Source organism: Anser anser (genome assembly GCF_964211835.1).
Source record: "Anser anser genome assembly, chromosome: 1".
Lineage (NCBI taxonomy): Eukaryota > Metazoa > Chordata > Aves > Anseriformes > Anatidae > Anser > Anser anser.
In genome coordinates, this window is record NC_139720.1 from 131,314,364 (window position 1) to 131,338,389 (window position 24,026).

Sequence of the window (24,026 nt, forward strand, 5' to 3'; positions counted from 1 at the left end):
AAACTCAACCCCGTAGTTCGTAAGGGAATGCTTTGTTGACTTCTGTGCAGCAGAGGATATGGATCTATTGACACGGTCACCATGAATCCCGGACAGCCCTAAGGGATCAGTGTATCTAGCTAAATTCTGCTTTCTATGAGGGAATCCTTATATCTCACCAAAATAATGGGAAATATAAAAGCTTAGTACATAGAAAATGCTTTGTATTTGGTTATATTTAAATAATTAAAAATGCATTCAAGATGGTGGGTGGCCTAATACAACAGTAACAAGATCCTGTTAAAATTATACCATCAGGTAGTAGTTTACTTTTCTAAACATATAAGTAAGAGGTTCCATATGTTAGGTTTACACTACACAGTCTGGATTTCCAAGTGAGGTTATAAAGTTACTTGGCAGAAGTGACTGAACTGCGGGATATCTATATATATATGCATATTTAAAGACTTATTCAGGAGAACACGAAGAAGTCTGTGAAAGCTGACAAATTTGATTTTGTCAGATGAGACAAAGGTCGCTGAAAGAAAGGAAGACAATATGGAACTAATGAAATATCTGAGGGGATCCTGGATTAAAATACGTGTGAAAACATCTAGTCAAGGTTTCCTTTCCTCTGGCACAGAAGTTAATTACTGTTTCACTTGCATTATGTGTACGTTTGGAGTACATCTTAAGGCTTCAGCTAAAATTCATGGAGTGCATTTCACAAGGTCTGTGTGAACCCAAGCATACTAAGTAGGGTCAATCAGGTGATTCACTTAAAAAGTGAGATTCTGATTTTGAACTAAAATGCAGATGTAGATATACAATACATTATGCACAGCACTGGTATTATAATAAATACTTAAAAAAAAAAAAATCTTTCCGAAGGGACTCTTCAAATCTTTTTTTTTTTTTTTAAATCTGGCACTCTGTGCTTGTCTTTATGTGACTCCTATCATGAGATATTTCCTGTTACTTAGACCTTCATTTTCCAATGCTCAAAACTTTGCCTGTCATCATATTTTTTAACCACCGAACCGAACCGAACCGAACCGAACCGAACCAAACCAAACCTTACTGATCTCTATTCCTATAGGAACCATCTTGTGACATATGTGTGGAAAGTGTTTTTTACTTCTAGATACCCTCTAAATGAACCTTCTCATCTGCTTTAATTCTGTTTTTCACAAAACAGAGTACACAATGCTTTCCTCTGGATCACAATTGTTTTTGTTTGTTTGTTTGTTTGTTTTTTTTTGCTGATGGAGGTGGTGTTCTTACTCTGTATTCCCTGAATATTTGATCAGTGTCCTTCACCTCCTTTTGTCATAAATGTTATAACTTCTCCAGCCCTCATACAAATCTTAGTAGGATATAAAGAAGATCCAACAAAAGCAGAAGCAATGCAGAATTAAGCCAAATGTCTCTATATGCAGTATTTTATAAAACTTGCTTTGTTTCTCAGTAGTGACTATTCACATAAACATTCGGTTGATGCAGCTTCATATTTACAAATGCACACATTTCATTCTTTGTTGTGTCAGTGCTCTCAAAACTGTTATCATTGGCTTTGGTCCCAGTCTGAGATCTAGGCAGAAGATCTCTGAGTTTGGAGATCACTTCATACAGTATCAGGACTGTTCTCTGGAGGTTGATCTGCTGTATTTCTCCCAGGGACAGAAATAAAAGACATTTGGATTTCAAAACTATTCATTTCTTTAGGTAACATAGACATGTTTCTTCGCTCAGTGCTGTGATACTGTGCCACTCTCCTCCAGAGAAGTACTTACTCTTATTCCTCCATTCACATTGCTGAGTAGACACCTATCTCTTTGGTCTTAACCAGTCTATCTTGGAACTTTTTCCTGTAACATGTATTCCTCTCTTTTAAATTATGCATGTGAGCCAGTTATTTCTTAAGCATATATGTGGGGATATATTATGAGTATTTTTTACAACAAACATCTGTTTAACATCTATCTCTTGCTAATATGCAGAATATAAAGCTAAGTGTGTGCCTTAGGTCCCTCCTGCAAAATATTTTTGCTTCATTTTTTGGCTTCTCAGCTGCATACTTACTTTAAATAAAGTTGTACTCTGAAGCCATAGTGTTTATATCCAACTGCCTTTCTGCATTTTTCTTTCATCCATCCCTGCCCTCCTTTCATTCAAGGTGGCTGTTAGGAAACATCTGCTTTCTATTACTCTCTGTGTTAAATAGAAACAATTATAATGCTCATTAAGAAGTTTCCATGCTTAAACTTTGCTTGGCAACTTTCAGAGAAAGAGGACCCCCCCAGCTTTTTTTTTTGTTTTGTTTTGTTTTTGTTTTTTGTGAAGAGCTTTGCTATTTTCTCACCATAAACTCTCAAAAAGGCTTTCAGCAGCTCTTCCATGATGCTTGGTTGCTTGCCTGGAAGTTTGACATTCTGAAATATCTCATTCTCACACTCTTCAGGCTTCAAGTCACATTGGGTGGTGTGCTTACCACAGTAATTGGAAAATGACTGCTGTTAAAATAATAGCTGTTGTTTTAAAACTTGTGCAATATTTCAGAATGTCCTTGTTCACACCACTAACAAGCAGTTAGTTCCCATGAATGCATAGTATAATTCTAAGTGAGTCCAGCCAGCAGATACAAGCTTGAAAGCAATCAGTCTGTCTGCATGCTTGGTAGGTGTTCTTTCATTTAATCTACAACTTCTTGTGGTCTGGGTTCAGGAAGATGGAAAAGCTCTGCTCTTTCCCATTGTCCATTGTTCTCTCAGCTGCTCCTCATATGTCTTGCTTCCTAGTCCCTTCATGAGCCTCATTGCTCTTCTCTGAACATGTTGCAGCAACTCAGTATCCTTCTTGTAGTGAGGGGCCCAAAACTGAACACAGTACTCGAGGTGTGGTCTCACCAGAGCAAAGTACAGGGGGACAATCCCTTCCACAGTCCTGCTGGCCACACTGTTTCTGAGGCAGGCCAGGATGCTGTTGGCTTTCTTGGCTACCTGGGCATGCTGCTGGTTTATCTATCTGTTGACAAGCACCCCCATGTCCTTTTCTGCTGGTCAACTTTCCAGCCACTCTTCCCTAAGCCTATACCACTGGGTGGGGTTGTTACGACCCAAGTGCAGCACCCGGCATTCAGCCTTGTAGAATGTCATGCAATTGGAAGCAACCCATCAATCTAGTGATGATGGCATTCAGCCATCCTATCCAGATTCCTCTGCAGAGCCTTCCTAATCTCAGGGAGATCAACGTTCCCATCCAGCTTGGTGTTATCTGCAAACTTACTGAGGATGCTCTCGATCCTCTCACGCAGATGAGTGATAAAAATGTTAAACAAAACTGGCCCCAGTACCGAGTCCTGGGGAACACCACTGGTGACCGGCCACCAACCAGGTTTAACTCCATCCACAACAATCCTTTGGGCCCCACCATCCAGCCATTTTTTTACCCATCAAACAGTTCATCCATCCAAACCACAAGCTTCCAGTTTCTCCAGGAGAATGCTGTTGGAAACAGTATCAAATACTTTACTAAATTCCAAGTAAAGGACATGCACAGCCTTTCACTCATCCACTAAGTGGGCCATCTTACTATAGAAGGAGATCAGGTTAGTCAGGAAGGACCTACCTTTCATAAACCCTTGCTAACTGGGTCTGATCACCTGGTTGTCCCTTATGTGCTGTGTGATGGCACTCAATATGAACTGCCCTGTGACCTTCCCTAGTAACAAAGTCAGACTGACAGGCCTGTAGTTTCCTGGAGCCTCCTTCCTGCCCTTCTTGTAGATCGGTGTCACATTTGCAAAGCTCCAGTGAACTGGGACCTCCCTGATTAGCCAGAACTGCTGATAAATTATTGAAAATGGCTTGGTGAGCACTTCCACCAGCTCCTTCAGTACTGTTGAGTGGGTCCTTCGCAGCCCCATAGATTTGAGTGTGTTCAAGTGGTGTAATAGGTTGCTAATCATTTTCCCTTGGATTAGAAGGGCTTTGTTCTGGTCCCTGTCTCCGTCTTCCATCTCAGTAGGCTGGGTACCCTGAGGATGACTAGTCTTACTAATACTGAGGCAAAGATGTCATTAAGTGCGTCAGACTTTTTCTCATGTCTCATCACTATATTTCCCCACACATCCAGTAAAAGATAGAGGTTCTCCTTAGTCCTCCTTTTGTTGTTTATTTATTTATAAAAACATTTCTATTGTCTTTTTCTGCCCTAACCAAGTTAAGTTCTAGCTAGGCTTTGGTCTTTCTAATTTTCTAATGTACAGGTGCTTATACAGAAAAAAATGTTGGCAATTAGTGTAGAAAACTCAGCGTAAGATTGAAAAGGAAGGGGAACATGGAAGTTATTTGCAAAAACCCTGAGTAAGCTGATTTCACTCACACTCATTCTCTCACTCGTGGTCTTCATTCACACTTCCACTTATTCACAAGCCCCAGGTGTGTCTGAGTGGTGTGGCATTGTGTGTGACCAAAAGGAGCAGGGACACTGGCTACCGAGGCCTCATCACAGCTCTGAGGTTCTTCTTGATTGGCAATGACAAACTATTTTTTTGGCAGATCCATATCCTGTTACTTCCATATCTATGGAGGAGTAGTGTTTTGCTATTATCCTTCTGTTGTGCTAACAGAGGAGGGAATGGTGTATATGACGGGATGCAGGCTTTTTGCCATCCTTTTTCCTCAGTGTGTTTTCCATTACTGTCGTTTCTGCTGTGGTCTTATCACAGTGCAGGTTGTCTGGTTTTTACACATCACATTCCTCTCTTTGACTGGGAACAGCATTATTCATTACACTATTCTTTTAACCTTTGTTCTGCCATTTATTTCCGGTGCTTGTCCTCATCCACACATTTCCTTTCATATTTCTTACCTATCTCAGTCCTTCTGATACAAGTTTCTACATCCTGGTTTCTGTTCTAGGAAAAGCTTGGAATTACAGCTGTGCGGGACTCAGGCATCACAAATAACTGGTGCTCCTCCCCATGCCACGAATAGACAAGAGCAGTATGTGGTTCATTATGAAAACACATTATGGCAAACTCTACAGCTCTAAAAGTTGCATAACTCTAAAACTTGTAGGAAAGAAGATTACAACCAAAACCCACACCTGCTCCTACTTATTGCCACATATGAAAAAAGTATACTAGTGTGAACACAATATTTGACAAGGAGAGGCCATTTCTGTCCCATTAAAATATGACCAGGTCATGTGTGATAATGCTAAGACAGAAAGCTTTTGACCTCAAACTTGAGGATTATCTTTCTTCTGAGGAGAAAAAGAATGATATTATTATCCCCTAATAATAATAATAATAATAATAAAGACATTTTCAGCTCTAGGCTGTTCAGAGCTTATATTCAGTGAAAAAAAATTGATTTATTCAACTGTGTAGATGCTTTCCCTCTGGCTTCATTTTTATCCCCTTACGATAAGCAGTGGGATTGTTACACCATTGGATTTGAGGAAACAGGGATTCCATACCAAAGACTTGAAGAAATTAGACATTGTAGACTAACAGTGGAGTCAATACTCATTGATGGTAAGAGTGAATAGACAGCTGTATACTTTTTGTTTTGTAATGTTGTATCCCATTAGAATCTGCTGTGCTTAAACATGTAAGTGTGTTCAGTTTCAGTTCTTATGGTGGACTGGATTCCCTGCTTCTTGAGATGGAGTTGTTCCATTTTGAAATCTAAAGTGGTTCTCCATGCACAGCGTTTAATATTCAACCCTTATGTAATTCAGTGTAGATGGATTTATATGCCGTCTGGCTTTTTTTTTTTCTTTCTTCCCTGTGGCTTATTTGTCTGAACAGCCAGGTGGAGGTGGATAAGTATACATGCAGGCTGAATGGGTGCCAGATATAGAAGCAATCTGTATGATACAATCAGCATAGCTCACCACTGCTTGTAACAAAACCAGACTCATAGACCTCATATCAGTGGTTAGAACCAGTGCCCCAGTGTGGTGTCACTGGGCACCATGTGTTTTGTGTATTATCATTCTTGACCATGTGTAGTAACTTCAGATGGTTTATAAGAATAAATAACAGCTAATCCTGTCATGCTAAAGAAAATCTGATTTACGTGGGGTGAATTTACAAATTCTTTGTCACTGCTCTGTACTTGGATTTAAGTGTAGCCGGGCCCAAAGAGTTGTGGTGAATGGAGTTAAATCCAGTTGGAGGCCGGTCACTAGTGGAGTCCCCCAGGGCTCAGTGCTGGGGCCAGTTCTCTTTATCGATGATCTGGTTGAGGGGATCGAGTGCACCCTCAGTAAGTTTGCAGACGACACCAAGTTAGGTGCGTGTGTTGATCTCCTCGAGGGTAGGAAGGCTCTGCAGGAGGATCTGGATAGGCTGGACCGATGGGCTGAGGCCAACTGTATGAGGTTCAACAAGGCCAAGTGCCAGGTCCTGCACCTGGGGCACAACAACCCCAAGCAGCGCTACAGGCTGGGAGATGAGTGGTTGGAAAGCTGCCTGGCAGAGAAGGACCTGGGAGTACTGGTTGATAGTCGGCTGAATATGAGCCAGCAGTGTGCTCAGGTGGCCAAGAAGGCCAACACCATCCTGGCCTGTATAAGAAGCAGCGTGGCCAGCAGGTCTAGGGAAGTGATTGTCCCCCTGTACTCGGCTCTGGTGAGGCCACACCTCAAGTACTGTGTTCAGTTTTGGGCTCCTTGCTACAAGAAGGACATCGAGGTGCTCGAGAAAGTCCAGAGAAGGGTGATGAGGCTGGTGAGGGGCCTGGAGAACAAGTATTACGAGGAGCGGCTGAGGGAGCTGGGATTGTTCAGCCTGGAGAAGAGGAGGCTCAGGGGCGACCTCATCGCTCTCTACAGTTACCTTAAAGGAGGCTGTAGCGAGGTGGGGGTTGGTCTATTCTCCCACATGCCTGGTGACAGGACAAGGGGGAAGGGGCTAAAGTGGTGCCAGGGGAGGTTTAGGTTGGATATTAGGAAGAACTTCTTCGCTGAAAGCGTTGTTAGGCATTGGAATGGGCTGCCCAGAGAAGTGGTTGAGTCACCATCCCTGGAGGTCTTTAAAAGGCATTTAGATGTAGAGCTTAGTGATATGGTTTAGTGGAGGACTTGTTAGTGTTAGGTCAGAGGTTGGACTCTGTGATCTTGGAGGTCTCTTCCAACCTAGATGATTCTGTGATTCTGTGATTCTGTTAGTCTAGGCTGGTATCTTGCCCTATATTGTGCAATCCTGTTTCTCCTCGAAGTGGCTGCCATGTGGGATTAGACACTGGAATGTTCCTTAGCAAACAGATGCATGCAAACATCTTAGATCCATGTGGCTAAAATACTAATGTAGGATCAGTCTTAATGTAACAAGTGTTTTCTAGTGCCTAGTCCCGTATGCCAACAATGCAAAGCTTTCAAGAAGATGAAGTGCACAGATTTCAGAAACTTTCAAGATGACGCTGAACACTGGAAATATTTACTGACTTCAGTGTTCCCTGTGATTTTTATAGAATCAGTTTGCCTTTCCTGTTAAACATCTGTCAGGGAAATCTAAAGCATATCTATATGCCAGTTCTAGGTAATTCAGTCCTTCATGACAGTGGTTCCCAACTTTTCTGTAGCCTAGCCCCACCTGAGAGAAGTCAGCGCTCTGCACCTCATGATGCCTAAGGAACATGCGTAGGACAGCAGAGCCTGTTAGTCTGGCCCCCTTGTCATATGTCATCTATAGCGTGCTTCATTAGCACCTCACCAGTTACACCCCAGTCTCTGACTAGGAATGGTATGAACGAAGGCCTGATCCAGATTCCATTGGTCAATTGCAATTGCCCACAATTGCATCAGTTCTTTGTTCACTGGTAACATTAACCTCACCTTCTGTTGGCAGCTTGGGTTCTATACTTTAATTACCAAAACTGGATCACTAGAGGAAAAGTACTTTAATCTTCTGCATAAACAGCATATCTTCTTTTCTGAAGGAGATCTTTTCTTCTTCTTTTCTACCAGAGATCTGCTCAAAGGCTTCATTCATTCTGAGGTCTTCAGAGCTGGCTCTTGAAGTTTTTGGAGTGATGCTTGGTCATCTATAGTAAAAAGCAGTGATATAGTGAAGCACAGGTGGAGAATTGGTTATTGTCCAAAAGGTATACTTTTAAAAGACACTTGTCTTTTTCAAGGCTGACTCGGTCTATCTTTTCTTGCTCCATTTTCTATTTACTTTAGATAATCACTATTTTCTGGAAAAATCCCACAAGTAGGATTTGATTCTTTGTCCATTAATTGTATCTTGACAGTAGTGTTCTGATAGGAGATGGAAAAGAAAAACTAAGTGTTTCCAGAAAGCTGTATTAGTCACCTAGTTTGCTTAATTGGGAATTTAATTTCTTTGTCATTAATTTCAATCAGCACATGGATTCTTCTTGCTAGAAGCAGCAGAAACTGGTACAACATTGGTGGGAATTGCACTAGCAGCTTGTAAGCCCTTCTGTGTCTGTTTGATTCTGAGGCTGCAGGAAGCTGTCTAACATTTTGCAGCAGTCTTCCATTTCCAATATTGTTATTAGTAACGTGTACAGGTTATTAAACTAAAATACAAATCACATGGTATGCAGCTTATTAAAAAGGAAAATCTGGCCTAAGGGAGGCATCCAGTGCTTTAGCCAGTAGCATAATAGTGAGCTCTTGTGGGCTACGTAAGCAGCAGGGTGCAAGAAGAAAGAGGAATAAAAGGCAAGAGATGGATCGTTATCCAGAACTTTTGACTGTCCGGGGTATATTTGGCTTCTTGCTTCAAAGAGAGAAGGAATAAGTAAGAGCTTCAGAGTGTTAAAAGTGTTTTGATTCAGTGTTTGAAGTGAGCTGTCTGTATCACTGACTTGTACAAGATGGGCTCTTCTTTTCTTAAATTTAGTCTTGTTTACAGTATAAGTCTAAGCAGTTAACACTGTGCTGAGAGGCAATGTTGTGTTTGCATCTCTTGGAAGCAGAAACCAATGTTCAGTACCCCGCTTCTCCCCAGCAAACTGTTTAGGAGAGTTAAGGTACACCTCCTGTCTTGAACAAGAGTGGCCTCTGGAGAAAATCTCTTCTCTCAAAACAGAACTGCATGACTGTGTGTGTGCCCCAGAGTGTTCATTGTTTTCTGAAGGAAGATTATAATAATGAATAAATGCCAGTGTCTGTCAGGATTTTAGTGTGCGTGTTTGTGCTGGTTCTATTTATTTAGTTGAAATTTATTTCACAGGTGTGCTGCTAATTGATAAAAGAGCCCCATGTGAGAAAGAATGACAGGAAACATAAAGTGGAGAAATCCCAGCCATCTCACCACAAAACCTATGCTCTTTTGTGCTGCACACAATATGTTGCATTCTTTTTTTGTTGTTGTTTCATAACTGTGTGTGTTTTATTTGTCTAGAATGGAGTTCTTAATTTAGAATTGAGTAGGTCAGTTCATGTACATTTCAGGGCATTCCTGAGAAACTTCAGCCTTTGAGCCCTGGCCTGTGATAGGAACTAAATGGTTGAGCTTCGACTTTGTGACAGATGTTTGTGTAGGAATGTTAAGCCAGATTTCTTGAATGGCTAATTCACTGAACAGGTCACTCATCAGATTTTTTTTGTTTCTTGGGTTTTCATGCATTCCTTTCTTTTTGTTCCTTTCTCCTTGAGGACTAGACTGACCTGCGCTTCTGGCTGAGGAGGCTTTCTGCAGGGAGTAAGAATGTGAAAATCTCCTTCTCTCTTCCAACAAGCCTCATAAATATATTAGAAAAAATAAAATTAAACCACTGATGTGGTACAAACCCAGTTTGGAACTTAACTGGGGAGTGTCAACTGCACGGGGTGTAAACATGATGCCAGCAATCAAAGTGGGGGCAAGATGGCAAAGAGGGATGAAGACACCTTTAAGTTACCATCTGCTCGTGCTATTACAGCATCTGAAGGCTTCTTTAGCCAGGCCAGCAACAGAAATCCCACCATGACAATTACTCGAGCATAACAGTTTTCTGCTTGCATCATTTTGGAATTTAACACACACAAACCTGGCAGCACCATCAAGCCAAAATGAGTCGTTCTACAGAAAAAGAGAATTAGCAAAGGCACGGCTTTGGAAACACACGTCTCTTTTATGATGATCCACAGCTCATGCACAGGCTGAATTCCTGTCTTGGAGTGCTACTCCCTGATAGCAGTGGTTAGATACTCTGCACAGGAATGGCAGCATAAGCTACCACATGTAGTCTGTACTAGCTTCTAATTAGATTCATAGAGAAGGTGCTTGATTTTTTACAAGCCCATTAAAGACAGTCAGGGAGCTGTCCGTTACCTACAGTAGGCAACTTAATCCAAATTTTTCAGTTGCAAATACACTGAAATTACGTACACAGTGCAAAAATGCCTTAAAGAACACTGGTATAAGACTCAGAATGCATAAATAACTCGTAACAAAAGAAATCACATATCTCCTATTCAGCACTCTGGAGCTCAGAAGGGTATCAGTTCAGACAAACTCAAGATTGGAAGTAACACCTGTGACTGATAGGCCAAGTCATGCAGGACAGATACTGATGAAATACAGTTATTATGCTGTGCTGTCAAACATACCATCCAGCCAGGTATGCAGACAAATCTTCCTTTACTGTGTTTCAGAATCAACAAACAGATCACCCTGAAGCAATGGTAAATTGCTACAAAAGCTTTGGGTTATTATTTCTCTTCCCTCATCTTTTTATGAGAGGCATGGCATCAAAAAAATCACTAATTTGTCCTCCCAGAACACTATAATGATGAGCTGTGTGAATAATAAACAATTTCTTTCAATTACCCTAACCTTTTTTTTGAGGGAAGGAGGGAAAAGGTAAATTAAATTGGGAACCTAGGGAACAACTGAATATCACTTCTGCGTATTTTCAGAGAATTTTTATTGTTAGTAGTACTAATAATCCCCAGCTATTATTCTGGAAGAAGCCTGACTCTTCTCACTCCATCCATCTACAGACTTGGGATATAGGTTGTGTGCATCTGTGTATTGATAGTATTTAGATAGATAGATAGATACATACATACATACATAGATTGGATAAAATTAAGATAGGCTGGAAGGAACCTCTGCAGGTCATCTATTCCACCCCCTGCTCAAAGCAGCTCAAATTAGATCAGGTTACTGAGGGCTGTTCCCTGGCAGGTCTTGAACCCCTCCAAGGATGGATATCCTACAGCCTCTCTGGACACCTGTTCCAGTATTTGGCCACTCTCATTTTAAAAAATATATATACTCCTTATATCTAATTGGAATTTCCCTTGTTCCAAGTTGTGTCTGTTGCTTCTTGTCTTATTCCAGTGTACCTCTGAGAAAAAAAGTCTGTCTCTGTCTTCTCTGTATCCTCCAGTCAGTTAGTTATAAGTCTGGAATATGGTTTCCTGTAATATGGTTTCCATTTAACCTCCTCCTGTGAAGGCTGAGAAAAACTCAGTGCTCTGTCTTTTCACATATGCCATGTGCTCCAGACGCCTGACCAGCTTGGTGGCCCCCATCCTCTGAATTCACTCCCATATATCAGTGTCTTTCTTGTACTGGGAAGAGCAGAAGTGGACACACCACTCCAGATGTGGTCTCACAAGAGTAAGTGTACATAAGCAAAGACCTGCTTGTATATCATGTGCCCACTTCAGGGGCTGGACGTATCAGTAGTCTTCAGAGAAGAGGGCACCTAGGCATTGTTCATTCCTAGACTGTAAAGAAATCCAGGCTATTCAAACCTGGCAAAACTTCTCCTTCTCTCCATTCCATCAAAATCAGATGTTTCTAGAAGAATGGAAACCCTGGCCATAGCCCTTTCAGATTGTAGGAAGCTCCTAATTTTTTGATCACTCCTGAAAAGTAATTTGATGTGCGTTTTTCTGTCAGCATCTTTGGACTGAGCATTTTCCATCTCCATCTGCTAATTCTTGTCCACCGAGCCATTCTATTGTGCCATTATAATTGTTTTGAAAATATTTTTTTTTATTTTTTTTTCCTATGGCATGTTGATATGTATAGAGAGAGAATCAGAGAATCAGGTCTGAGTTGGAGAGAGATGAGTAAGATCCTGCTTGAAGATATTTATGTGCAAGTGTGTTTTTTTCTTTGTTGTTTTTTATTTTGAATTGGGACTCCTTCGGCTTTGTTAATACAAGATCCAAGGAAATTGCAAGGAAAAGTATGTAGTTTTACACTTGCATTGTTTCCCTAATACCAGCATAAAAGAAAAAAATATCTCACAGTATAGAAAAATATAAGGCCCTACTTAACTATCACTACAGTGTTGTTTTTTTCTGCGTCCTGTTCAGTAAGCAAAATGGTGGATGTGTATTTATTTTTGCAAATACTGTAACTTCACTTTTGTGTTTTTGATAAACTCTAGTAGGTAAATCTTTCTCATTACCTTCACTTTGGAGAGACACTGGGGTAGCTAAGATGTAACAGAGAATGAGAAGAGCTGGAAAGACATTTTCCCTTTGTTGCTAAAGGGGGAATTATTATTACCTAATTCCTTCCACATCACTCTAAAAATGCATTTTTAGAGTTTTCTTTAAAGTGCCATCTGTAACTAAATACACTTGAAAACTGAGAGATTCTAAGCTAAATAAATACTTTCTTTTTTCTTTTTAAATCCTCTGTTCAAGTTAACAGTAAAAGGAATAAACAGTGCTGTTTCCTCAGCTTTGAAAATTGCCATTAAATCTGCCAAGAGGATTATTACAACTACAAAGCAATCACTTGCAAAATGAGTTTGTACAGCAAACGTTGCCTTTGTAGAATTGGAGGCATTTCATAACAGCAAAGTTATAACATTAAAATTGTCAAATTGAGATAATCTTTCCATTAAATCAGGACATTACATATTGAATATGTGCTCCACTTTTTAACAGAATTTGAGTAAACCTGCTCCTACATTATTGCTTATCTCTGTGTGGATTATTTCCAAAAAGAGTTATAGGGCCATACTGAGTAAACAGAGGGTGGAAACTGTTGAATTTTATAGCTCAGCAGGCTATCTCCAAGGTTTGTAGGGAGACCTTAAAAATATCATCTTCTTCATATTAGAATGACTTGCCACAGCAGAGCTGATGCTATGCTATCATGTTATGTATACAAATAAAAATTTGGAGATTATAGAAATGGACCTCGAATCTGCCCTGAATTCAGAGTGAAAGGGTATTCTGTCCCATATATATTTTCGAAAAAAAAGGTAGAGTGTTTTGCTAGAACTCTTGGACTAATACTTTTTTTTTTCTGGTTTTAGAATTTTTCTCTGCTATTTGTTTCTGGTATGATGCTGGGTAAACCACATGAGCAAATTACCCCTTATGTGGTCACACAAAAACAGAAATTTCCCTGTGTGAGGAAAAAAATAGGAGGATAATGCTTGTGAGGTACTTAGATTCTGTGATCAAAAACCATATACACAGTAGCTGTAGAAAAGTTCTGAAATTAAAAACTCAACACACAAGTCTGTTCTCTGGTCTAAGAGTTCATAATTCCATGGTTGCATAAATGCTATTTCATTATGTCTATCTGTGTTTAGACTGATGTTTATATTATTTATTCCTTTCAGAGTGCTAAAACAATGTTCTCCCTACCTTTTCTGAACTGAAACCAACATGTTTGTTGTAAGATTTGCTCTTATCATGTCTCCAGAAAAGCCTTCAGAGGACAGCTTCCAACAAAAAGTAAGCTTGGGGACTCCAATTATAGTTTTAAAAGTATACAATAAAAATGTCATGACTAGAATCACTGTCACTCTTAGCATCCAAAGTAGTTTGTAGTAAGTATATACTAGTTAGTAAATGGTGAATCATGTCTGAAAATTTCAAAAACTGAAGTTACGCCAAAGCTTTAGATTCTTTTTCCCATTGGAATAAGGAGAGAAGAGAGATTTTCTAGATTTTTATTTTTATTTTTAAATATTTGTCAAAGAAAATACATATTTGGTTATGATTGTTCTGAAGTCTACAAAGTTGTTCGTCTTCCTCAAATCATATTCCCCAGTCAAAACTAAGCAAACAGTCATTTCAGGTTCAAGCTTGTATCCTTATTACTTTTCCTTCAGGATACAAGGCAGCAGCATGCCCACAGCATGGTAGAAATATTCTGCAGTTGATAAGCAAAGCGAAGACCCTGTATCCTGTTCTCTGCTTGGATGGAAGGAGGATATTTTGCCATAGTGATTGTGGGTTATCAGTTGAGTGACAAATTTCAAGCCAAATCTGACTCAAGTTTGGTTAGTTGTTAGTGGTAGACAGAATTGCTTTACACACACAGAGCTGACAGAGGAGAATGCTACTGTGAAACCACGTGCCATCGTATACATAAAATAGGACATATGGATGTGCTAATTCTTTCTTTTCACTCTGTCGGACCACACTATGTCTGTCACAGTTGGGCTTTGCCAGAGTTCTTCACGAGTCTCGCAAACACGGTCTTTAAAAAGAGGGGGATGCAGCTTTTCTCAGCTACAAGGAAACATGTTTCTTGGTAATTATGAACAGATTAGCCTGTGTGTAAAATCACAAATGTCTATATTTCTGTGTCTCTGTGGTAAAATACAGGTCTCAAGGTACCACTTACCCTCTCTTAAGCACCGTAACAGGAAGGAGTGAGTTCATAGTATTACTGAATTGGGGATACAGAAACTCATAGTGATTAGTTCAAATACATTTATGCTTTTGTGCAATACCCATTTCTTGTGATATTGTGTTATTTTGCTCGTTAAGGGTGTCTGTGCATTTGTATTTTGCGTGCTTGCTTCACCAAATTAAGGGGTAATTTGTATCAGCCTTTTAAATTAAGAGAAATAAAACATTGTCAATGAAAACTATTAGTCCCACACAAGTCTGGCAAGTATGTAGGAAACTTCAACAACTAGTAAAGGCTGTTCCAGTTCTAGTCCACCCATTAATAGCTACCAGGAGACTGGAGAACAGAAAGGGATCAGATCCTAGTCTGGGATATATTGTGGTTAGTCTTCTCAGTGGGAACTAAATGAGCATGTCCAAGGGAATAATTTGGCCTTGCAGCAAGGTTTTCCAGACCTGGCTTTATGACTGGCCTCCTGAGATAAACACATAAACTATGCTGTGCCTGTTGTGGAACGACATTTCTTGGAAAACAAAACAAAACATATTTCTCACTTTTATTCTCATCTGTGCAATCATCCTTTCTCCAATTTTGCAAAAGGAGTTTCAGACATTTCTTTGTCTCTTCTCTCTCTATTTATTTTCTGTCTCCGTGCTGGCTAGATTTCTTCTATATTGTCCTGAAAAATAAATCTGTATTCTTTTACCTCTTGAAAGTTTTTAAGAACTTGTCTTCTGTGTGTTGCCAGGCCTTGTTTTGGTATCCCAGAAATGGGAGGCTGCCTACTCCAAAGACTGTTAAGAAGAACCTAACAGACGGTTCTTTCTTCCTTAAAATTACTGTATTTAGATATAGGATGCACACCAGTTACATTGATTGAGAGAACTTGTACAGAGGTAGCCCAGTATTACTGCAAAGCTGTTGTACAAGATCAAACAACTTGTTTTTATTTTGGGTTTGGCTCCACATGCTGAAGGATGCAGGTTTGACTCTATTAGATTTGTGGTAACTTACAACATTTAGCTGTGGTTTAATACCTAGAAAAGAAGTTGGAGTAAGTTAATATATTATTTGCTTGGAGGCTTAGTCAGTGTGATTGCTACTGGGTACCCTCCATTAAAATCATAGATCTAAATTCTTAAAGTATTTTCTTAGAAATAATTAGAAGTGAATGTTTGCAGCATTTAAGTCATTTAACTACTTCAAATCCTCCAATATTTTGTCAGATTCTGTCTTGAACCTTGGTACTTTGGACAAAGAGAAAGGGTGATATATCATAAATGTACTAAGTCTGAGTCTACTGCCAGTGAAAGTGAGCTGAAACTTATTATTCACCATAGGTGGTGTAGATCATACTTGTGGTTTTAGTGATAAACATTTATCTATTGAATTTCTGTTGTTGAAAAATTCCACTTTTGTCAAATGGAAAAGCAGTATGGGAATTAGTTTCTTCTTTTGGAATCTAAAATAAGGAATTAACACCAAGTTTTCATTTATGTTGCTTCGGCTTTGAGGTTAACTAGCTAATAGCTTATGCGTGGTCATGTATTTAAACATCAAGACAAGATTATTAAGTCAGCAAGCAGACAGCTGAGGGAAACCACTACATAGGTGCACTGTTGTTCTGGTTTCAGTTAGGACAGAGTTAATTTTTCTTAGTAGCTGGTAGGGTGCTATGTTTTGGATTAGGATGAGAAGAGTGTTGATAACACCCTGATGTTTTAATTGTTGCAGAGCAGTGCTTACACCAGGCCAAGGACTTTTCGGCTTCTCGCTCTGTCCTGCCAGCGAGCAGGCTGGGGGTGCAGCAGGAGCTGGGAGGGGACAGACCCAGGACAGCTGACCCAAACTGGCCAAAGGGGTATTCCATACCATCTGACGTCGTGCTAAACAATATATAGGGGTGGCTGGCCGGGGTGGGGGGGCCGGCTGCTCGGGGAGAGGCTGGGCATCAGTCAACGGGTGGTGAGCAATTGCATTGTACATCACTTGTTTCGTACACATTATTATTAGTAGTACTATTACCATTATTATTATTGTTATTATTATTATTATTATTATTATTTTCCTGTCTTAATAAACTGTCTTTATCTCAACTCACAGACTTCACTTTCCTGTTTCTCTCCCCCATCCCAGAGAGGAAGGGGGGAGGGTGAGCGAACGGCTGTGTGGTGTTTAGCTGCCGACTGGGTTAAATCACAACAACTGTACAAAAAAGATTATAAGTAAAGCTGTACAGCCTTAAGGTCTTTGAACTTGCCTGAACCACAACAGGAAAAAGTACTGCAGGATTTGGTTCAAATCACCTTCTTGCACACATCAGTTACATCAAACTTTCTGGTAGAACCAAACCATCATTATCCCAATGGTCAGATCACGCATGTTAGTAAATGAAATAAATAGTCTCATTAGGCCTTTTGGGTGGTATCTGCCCAAAGTGCACGCAAGTAAATAGAGGCTTCCAACCTATTTGCAGATATACCTTCCCCGGTAAAATCAACAAATATAAACTGATGGAGTACTACTGTAGTCCACAGAATGGCAGTTTTCCAGGCACAAGACATATTCACCAAGCTTGCAGTAGAGTTCCTTAGGATTTTCATTGGCTGAAAATGCAGGTTGTATCCTTTCTTTTCTTAAAACAAGACATAGATGAAGTTGAATGATGAGGGTGATGGCAATAATGATATTTTCTTGCTTCTTTGAAAGAAATGTTTTCACTGACGACACTATTTTTTCTTGTGTATAAGTGGCTGTAGGTGTACTCTGTTTTTATTAGGCTGTAGTAACAGACTCACAAATTTTAACTTTGTCATGCATCCAGCATTTCACTTAATCTTCATGTCATCCATGTGAACTGCTATGGAAGAATTGCTTGTTCACTGTAGTGGACGTACAGGATGGACCTTAAGAAAGGTGGGCTTGTGGGATATACACAAAATAAGTCTGACTGAACTTTATGGAACCCCTATATGCCACTATACAGTTGCACCAACCAACCCCTGCAGTGAAAGGAGATGGTGAAGGAGCTGAGAGGGGATTTCTGGGTTTAAGTTGGGCTGGGTAAGAGTAAAAAGAGTTATTTTAGTTGTCATGTTATGTGACCACATAACTAGAGAAATGCAGGTCTTGTCAATGCAATGCAGCGTGGTGCTTGCAAGAACAATTCTTAGTTTTAACATTTCTTCACTTCTCATTGCTTAGCTAAGGAATTTTAATATTTCTATCAAAGCTCTCACATGTAATTCATATGCTGCTGAAAAGCACTTTGACACTGTAAATTTATGAGCAAAAATAGATTAAAAAGAAGGTTTCAGACTATTTTGCAGCATGGTATCTGAGGATATTTGTGGAGTGTTCTGACTACAAAACTCTCATATCTGTGCAGAGTCAATTATTCTTTGCTGTTGGCTGCTACACCCCCTGTGTCATGATATTATAACAGCAAATAGATATTTTTAGGAACCAGGAAGTATGAAGAGCCTCAAAATGACCTGCAGTTGTATGCTTTCAGCTTCTTACTTCTGTAGTAATAAAGTTATGTTAAAGGTTGTGTGTTACCATAGCCTTTCTTTAGAGCAAGTGTAAAAAAATTAAAATGCCTTTATATGACACCTTAAATAATATCGCTCTCAAGAGCAAGCACAGAAATGAACTTACAGCACATTAAGGGACGAGTGAGTCAGGGTTAACTTGCAAGGAAAAGCTTGTGAAAGGAGAGCAGAAGAGACAAATAAGATGCAAAAGAGGAAGCAAAAACCAACTCAAAACACATTATGTAAAAACATTTTGCTTAGGACCATGTTAAAGGCTAGAAAGAGCTTTTGAGCTAAATGCTGTCAGCAAGAGGTGCTTGGAATTGTTAGCAAAGTTTGGTTTCTGCTGAATTTGGGAAAACAGGACTTTTGAAATTATTTTTAAATACCTTTCTAGTATTTCAGCGGAAAAACATCTGCCTCTTGTCAGTCTCAGTTTCTACTTATAAGTCCTTGAATTTATTTTTACCTGGCTCTTCTTGCCTAAAAGATGCTCTTGGGCTTGTGAGAAATTGTCAGGTGAATTTCCCAGTGATAAATATTTCCAGCATGACATTTAAAAGATAAACTTCTACTGAAAATGTAAAATTACACCCAAAACCCATGTCCTCACATTTCAAATCAAATGCTTAGAGAAGACGTCAGTAGTCCCGAACATTTTTAGCAAGGAAAATATGACATTTAGCATTTGTGGAAAAAATACAGTCTGGCTATAGTAGCCCAGTATCAGCATAAAAAAGTACCTGTAAAGCACAGAGAATGTATTTTCAGCACTGTACTTGCCAGCACGCTTCGGCTGTGGACCATACCAATCTATGAAATACGTCTTTGATCCAGCTCAGCATTTTTAGCAAAGAAAAGTTTGAACAAATCTTTTGCCTAGGCATAAAGCAACTGATAACATTTTAAATTTACTAGTCTGAGTAGTAGAACTGAGTTTTGAGGGTACATCACTGGTGTGAGACATTTGTAAATATCCGTACATCTTTTCTGAACTGATATAATTTCATCCTTCCCATTTGGCTTCAGAGCTACTGCATACATGAGTATTCTCAAGAAATATGCATTTTTTTAGGACTGTTTCCAGTATGAGTACAGTAGTATGAATTCAGATATAACACTCAAGTGATCCGTTAAGACAATAATTTTACCATTTTACAGTTATAGTTACCTGACTTGTGTGTAGAAAGAATTGCACTTTACAATATGTATCTTTTTACTGTGAAACTATAAAGAAACAGAAATATTACAGTAGTTCTAGTTATAAGGCCAATGTGTTGGTCTATTAATTTTTCAATAATAAATCTCCATTTTTAGGGTTGACTTTTAGGGATCAGGCTTCTGGATTTGGAAAGTTAATACATTTATGGAATGAAATCTCACCATCACTGACCTTTGTGGCACCTGCTTCTCTAGCATTTTTTGTCAGCTGCCTTGGTGGCCCATCCATTCAGAGTCATGCTCAGAGGTATGGACACCCATCACCCTCTGAGATGCTGATGACACTTTATTGTCAGCATCCCGAGAAGAATTCTGCCATAAAGCTGAGAAGACAAATCTAAAAATGGAGCTGGCAATTCTGCTTGTAACTAGAAAGATCATTGCTAACTAAACTAGAAAAAAAGGCAAGTAATTTAATTTTCCCACAGCAACCTGTGATGTCCCCTCCTTTCCTTTGCAGTGTTGCCTAACCATAGCTTTCTGAGAGGAGCAAGAATGGACTATTGAATATTTCACGTGGAAATATATGGCATATGTTTCAACTCCACATCCATATACGTAAGTACATCTCTTGCAGACATAAAGCTAGTAGGTGTCAGTTACTCACAGACACATCCATATCTTTTATCGCTATTCACATCGTCTTGAAATTTAAAGCCTGGAAAGAATGTATTTTGTAAGAGCAAACATCCTTCCAGCTCCAGGTGCAGAGGAGTGTGTCCAGGAATGCTCAAGGCTAAGCAGTTTTGAAACTGCAATTTTATTGCCTTGGAAAAAAAGAACTGACCATTATCTAAGGGAGCTGTGTGCAAGAAGTTGTCTTTGGTTCCTACTCTGCTAAAAGACATGGTGTAACTCTGGGCAAGTCACCAGGAAGCTGTCTCCTGTGTAGAATATAAGAAAGAGGGGGGAAGTCATAAATAATTTGTACCACTTCACTCTGTTAGACAGGGATTATCATTTGAATTTTTCACAAATTAAAAAAGTTACGATCAGTACTACTCACGGCTGTTTCCTCATCTTGTGTGGAGTTCCAGAGTTTGCCAAAACTGCTAAAGGTGTGTAAAAGAGTCAGCCTGAGAGAAATTATACATTCACAACACTCAGCTATGTCAGAGCAGCTGCACTGATTTACTGAGTTGCTGGCAAGTTTCTTTGCAAGTAACTTGCTCATTGTCTTTATCCTAGAAGTAGTGCTGTGGAATGCCCTGTGATGTAACAAGGAGTTGGATTTTCTTCCCTTTTTATTTTTTGACATTAAAGAGGCCAGTAGCAATACTTATTGCTATCACCTACCTTGGTTTTCTGAAACAGAAACTAAATTCATCATGGTTTTGTCTGAAAGTATTTCATTTCTGTTCTTCTTCCCTTAAAGTGGATACACTGCCGTAACAGATAAAAATTTTGTGAAATTCATACTGAGTTCTGTCCTTGAGTGTCATTCTGACTTTTGCTTTGTAGTAATAGTGTCTTTGTAGGTCTCATGGGATCTTCTTTTACATAATTTTTGTGTTCTCTTGCTCTGCAGGCTAAAAATTTTAAACAGCATAAAAATTGATTACAGGTAGAGAGAGAGCTGGAATTCTACCAGTTGTGGTAGAAATAACAGGAATATTTGGAAATTATATGTTAAAATTAGTTATATCTATTAAAACCAGAAATATTACCTGGTTCTTGAAAGCATTGCCTATCATTGGTGTAAAAACAAAACAAAACAAAACAAAAACCTGCTTAGATAAAATTAAATCCAGTTATTATTGTCACACTGCTATAGGTTTCTACTACCTCTGTTACAGTATGGCTATGGAAATGGTATAGTTGGAATTTGACACATTTGAGGGTGTAAAGACATCAGCATAGGAAAGAGAAATAGTAGGTGAGAGTCAAGGGAGCAGGGAACTAAATGAAGTGGCTATTACACTAATAGATGCAATCTTAATCATCTCATTAAATTATTTGCTGTTGGTTTCTATTTTTTTTTTTTTAAACAGATGTCCCATGTGTCCAATGCAGTGGACAGAGCATGCAGAGGGAGCAAAAGGGTCCATCCATTAAGGTGGAAACAGGTTGTATGGGAATGGCTGAAAATGATCACCTAAAGTCAAACTGATAACCAGTCATGAAAATTACAATTAGAAGAGTCATTTCTTGTTTACAGTTCTAATTGAAATTCTATTTCATAATAGAAAAAATAGTTTCCATGCTTCTTTGTGATGTATGGCTGAAAACCAGAGTATCTCTATTATAGTTCTAAAATATTCTGATTTTGGAATTTTTGTCCCCAAGCCTAATTTTTTGAGAGAATTTAGATGCATATTTATATTTAGATGCACATTTTATATATGTTTGGAAAGAGGCTATACCTGACCAGGTCTATAAAGTACAGTAAAATAATTTGTATTTTTAAATATCATTCCAATAGAAAGGTTATTGTCTTAGGAGAAATGCATATAGTACCACCCTTCTTCCAATTCTGATGTGTTTTTAGCAAAAATCACACATTTGATTATACTTTATGTTTTCTAGCTTACATATGGTAAATTTCTGTAGATGAAGGACCTTTTTTTGAGTGTAGGTGGTGGCTCAGACAACACTGCTAATAAAAAGTTGAATATCATAGAAAGTAAGATGTGCCTAAATTAAACTTTAAAAAAAGCTTTAGTCAGTAAGCAATATCAAGTAAGTGAAGAAATGCATGTAGCCGCTCTAGTGGTTGTAACATCATCTGGAATATTGCACCTTCATCAGAAATTCTTCTGTGACCTTGGCAAAAATATAATAAATGGAAATGAGTAGGTAGAGTACCTATATGCCAGTAATGATTTCATATATCCGCATGGAATGCTGATAGGCTGACAGCCTGAATCCTATAGCAGCCACAGCAGGTCAGAACAAACCTTGTAACCTATTTTCTGAGCTTTATTGCTCATTTTTCAGACTGGTGTAGTTCTTACTACATGGAAAGGAAATTGCTGTTTTGCTGATAATCTATTTTTGGTACGATTCATCAGTACTTGCTTCAGACTCTATTTTACAGTCCATCATTTTTCTGATCTCAGTATGTTCTCAGGATTTCTTAAATTAAGGAGCCCACAGTTTATATGAACCTGTCTACTTCATCATCAGATGTTACGTTTTTCCCCATTAATGTCTTTTGAAGCACTTGATTTCTAGCCAAATATCTGACAGTAAAATCAGAGTGATGCTTCTATCCCATTTCTAGAAATCAGTTAATTAGATTCCCTTAGGGCCCCAAAGAAAAGCCTCTTATCTTTTGTCAGTTTAATTTCTGCTATATCCGTTTGTGTTAGTGCTTTCTGAAAGAACACTTCTATTCCATTGCTTGCTTAGTTTACTTTTTTCTTAATTTTTGGTTGTTCATCAGAGTCATAAGAATTTATTTTAAGAATTCATCTCAGACCAGTAGCCTGAGATGAATTAGAAAATAAGATTTTAAAATCCTATATCTTTTCCTCCTTTCTAAAATTCATGACACTTGCTATGTAGAGGGCATATTTGGGGCAACTATGGCTTTTTACAATGTTAATTATATGAAATTGAAATTAATATGAAACAGAGGGCATAAAGCCTCTTCTCACTTCTTCCTTCAAATTCATTTCAATCTGTTTAAACAGCAAAACAGGTTGTAAAGAAAATCTGGAGGAAGAAAGGGAAACATGAAAGGACTGGATTGCAAAGAAAGGTAAAGTATGTGTGTAGGATAGTAAGTAGTTTGTTTACAAAAACCTATTTTGTGCATACATGCTGTCATTGTCTTACCTCAAAAAAACTGAAATGCCAAAATGAAAAATTTCCACATGTTCAAAATCATACGTAAAAGGTTAATTTTGTACTATGCTATATAGATGTGAGTTCTGTGTCTGCTGTCGTGGATACCAGTGATAGTTTTATTCTTTAATTAATAGGAGGTAGTTTGGGATCCAAGTTAGGCAGTCTGAAAGAGTAAAACACAAGATCCTCTGGGCTCTATAGAGTGCCAATAACATTCTGGGACGTTCCTGTCATTAGTATGAATCTCTAACATTTGCAAACACTTAGTGAGGAGCAACATGATGGAACTGGTGAGAAGAAAACATAGGATTAAGTTTGACATGAAGAAAGATTCAGGTCTTGGTTCTTCTGTGTCAATGTTTTGCCACTGTCTGCATAGAGTCCCTAGGTGCAGCCATTTTGTCACCAGCACCGTGTTCAGTCAAAGGACAAACCAGAACAAGTGTTACACTGAGCTGAGCTGATTTCAGAGCCAATTGTGAGAGGAGGTTTGTGCAAAAATACAAAGAAGGAGAAAGTAGAAGAAAATGAAATTCGTGAGTGTTAGCAACTACTGTCGTCTACAGGGATGTGAAATTCAGCTTACAAAAAGGTTGTTTTTCTTTCTTGTATTTATACAGATGTTTCCAGTTTAAATGAAATGGTCATTTGCTGAAAATTGATACTGATAAATTGAGTGTAATAATGGCTTAAAAAATATGAAAGGCAGTTTAATGAGGTTGAGCTGTTCTGTCTCATCATTCTTGGTGTCTCTGTACTTAGCACAAAAATGCTTATCTCTAGCTCTGCCTGGGCTAGGAAAAGAGTGCGTTATGGCATTGAAAGATACAGTGATTTTACAGACAGACATACACCTCCTAATATTTGTAGTTATTTATCAAGTATATTATGGTTATGAATAAAAG

General features: G+C 38.8%; 1 long non-coding RNA gene across 4 annotated transcripts in view; it reads left to right on the forward strand.

The window, feature by feature from the left end:
- LOC310895920 overlaps positions 1-24,026 on the forward strand; it is a 136,422-nt gene that overhangs the window by 69,372 nt on the left and 43,024 nt on the right. Inside the window, exons 2-4 of one of the 4 annotated variants that reach the window (XR_014581052.1) lie at positions 19,790-19,887; positions 21,321-21,395; positions 22,965-23,032. The exons of 1 other annotated variant lie outside the window; for it this stretch is intronic. This is a non-coding gene — a long non-coding RNA (uncharacterized lncRNA). Of the gene's footprint in view, positions 1-19,789; positions 19,888-21,320; positions 23,033-24,026 lie in introns of all 4 variants that reach the window. 2 more of the 4 variants (XR_014581051.1, XR_014581053.1) reach the window with 2 other exon arrangements.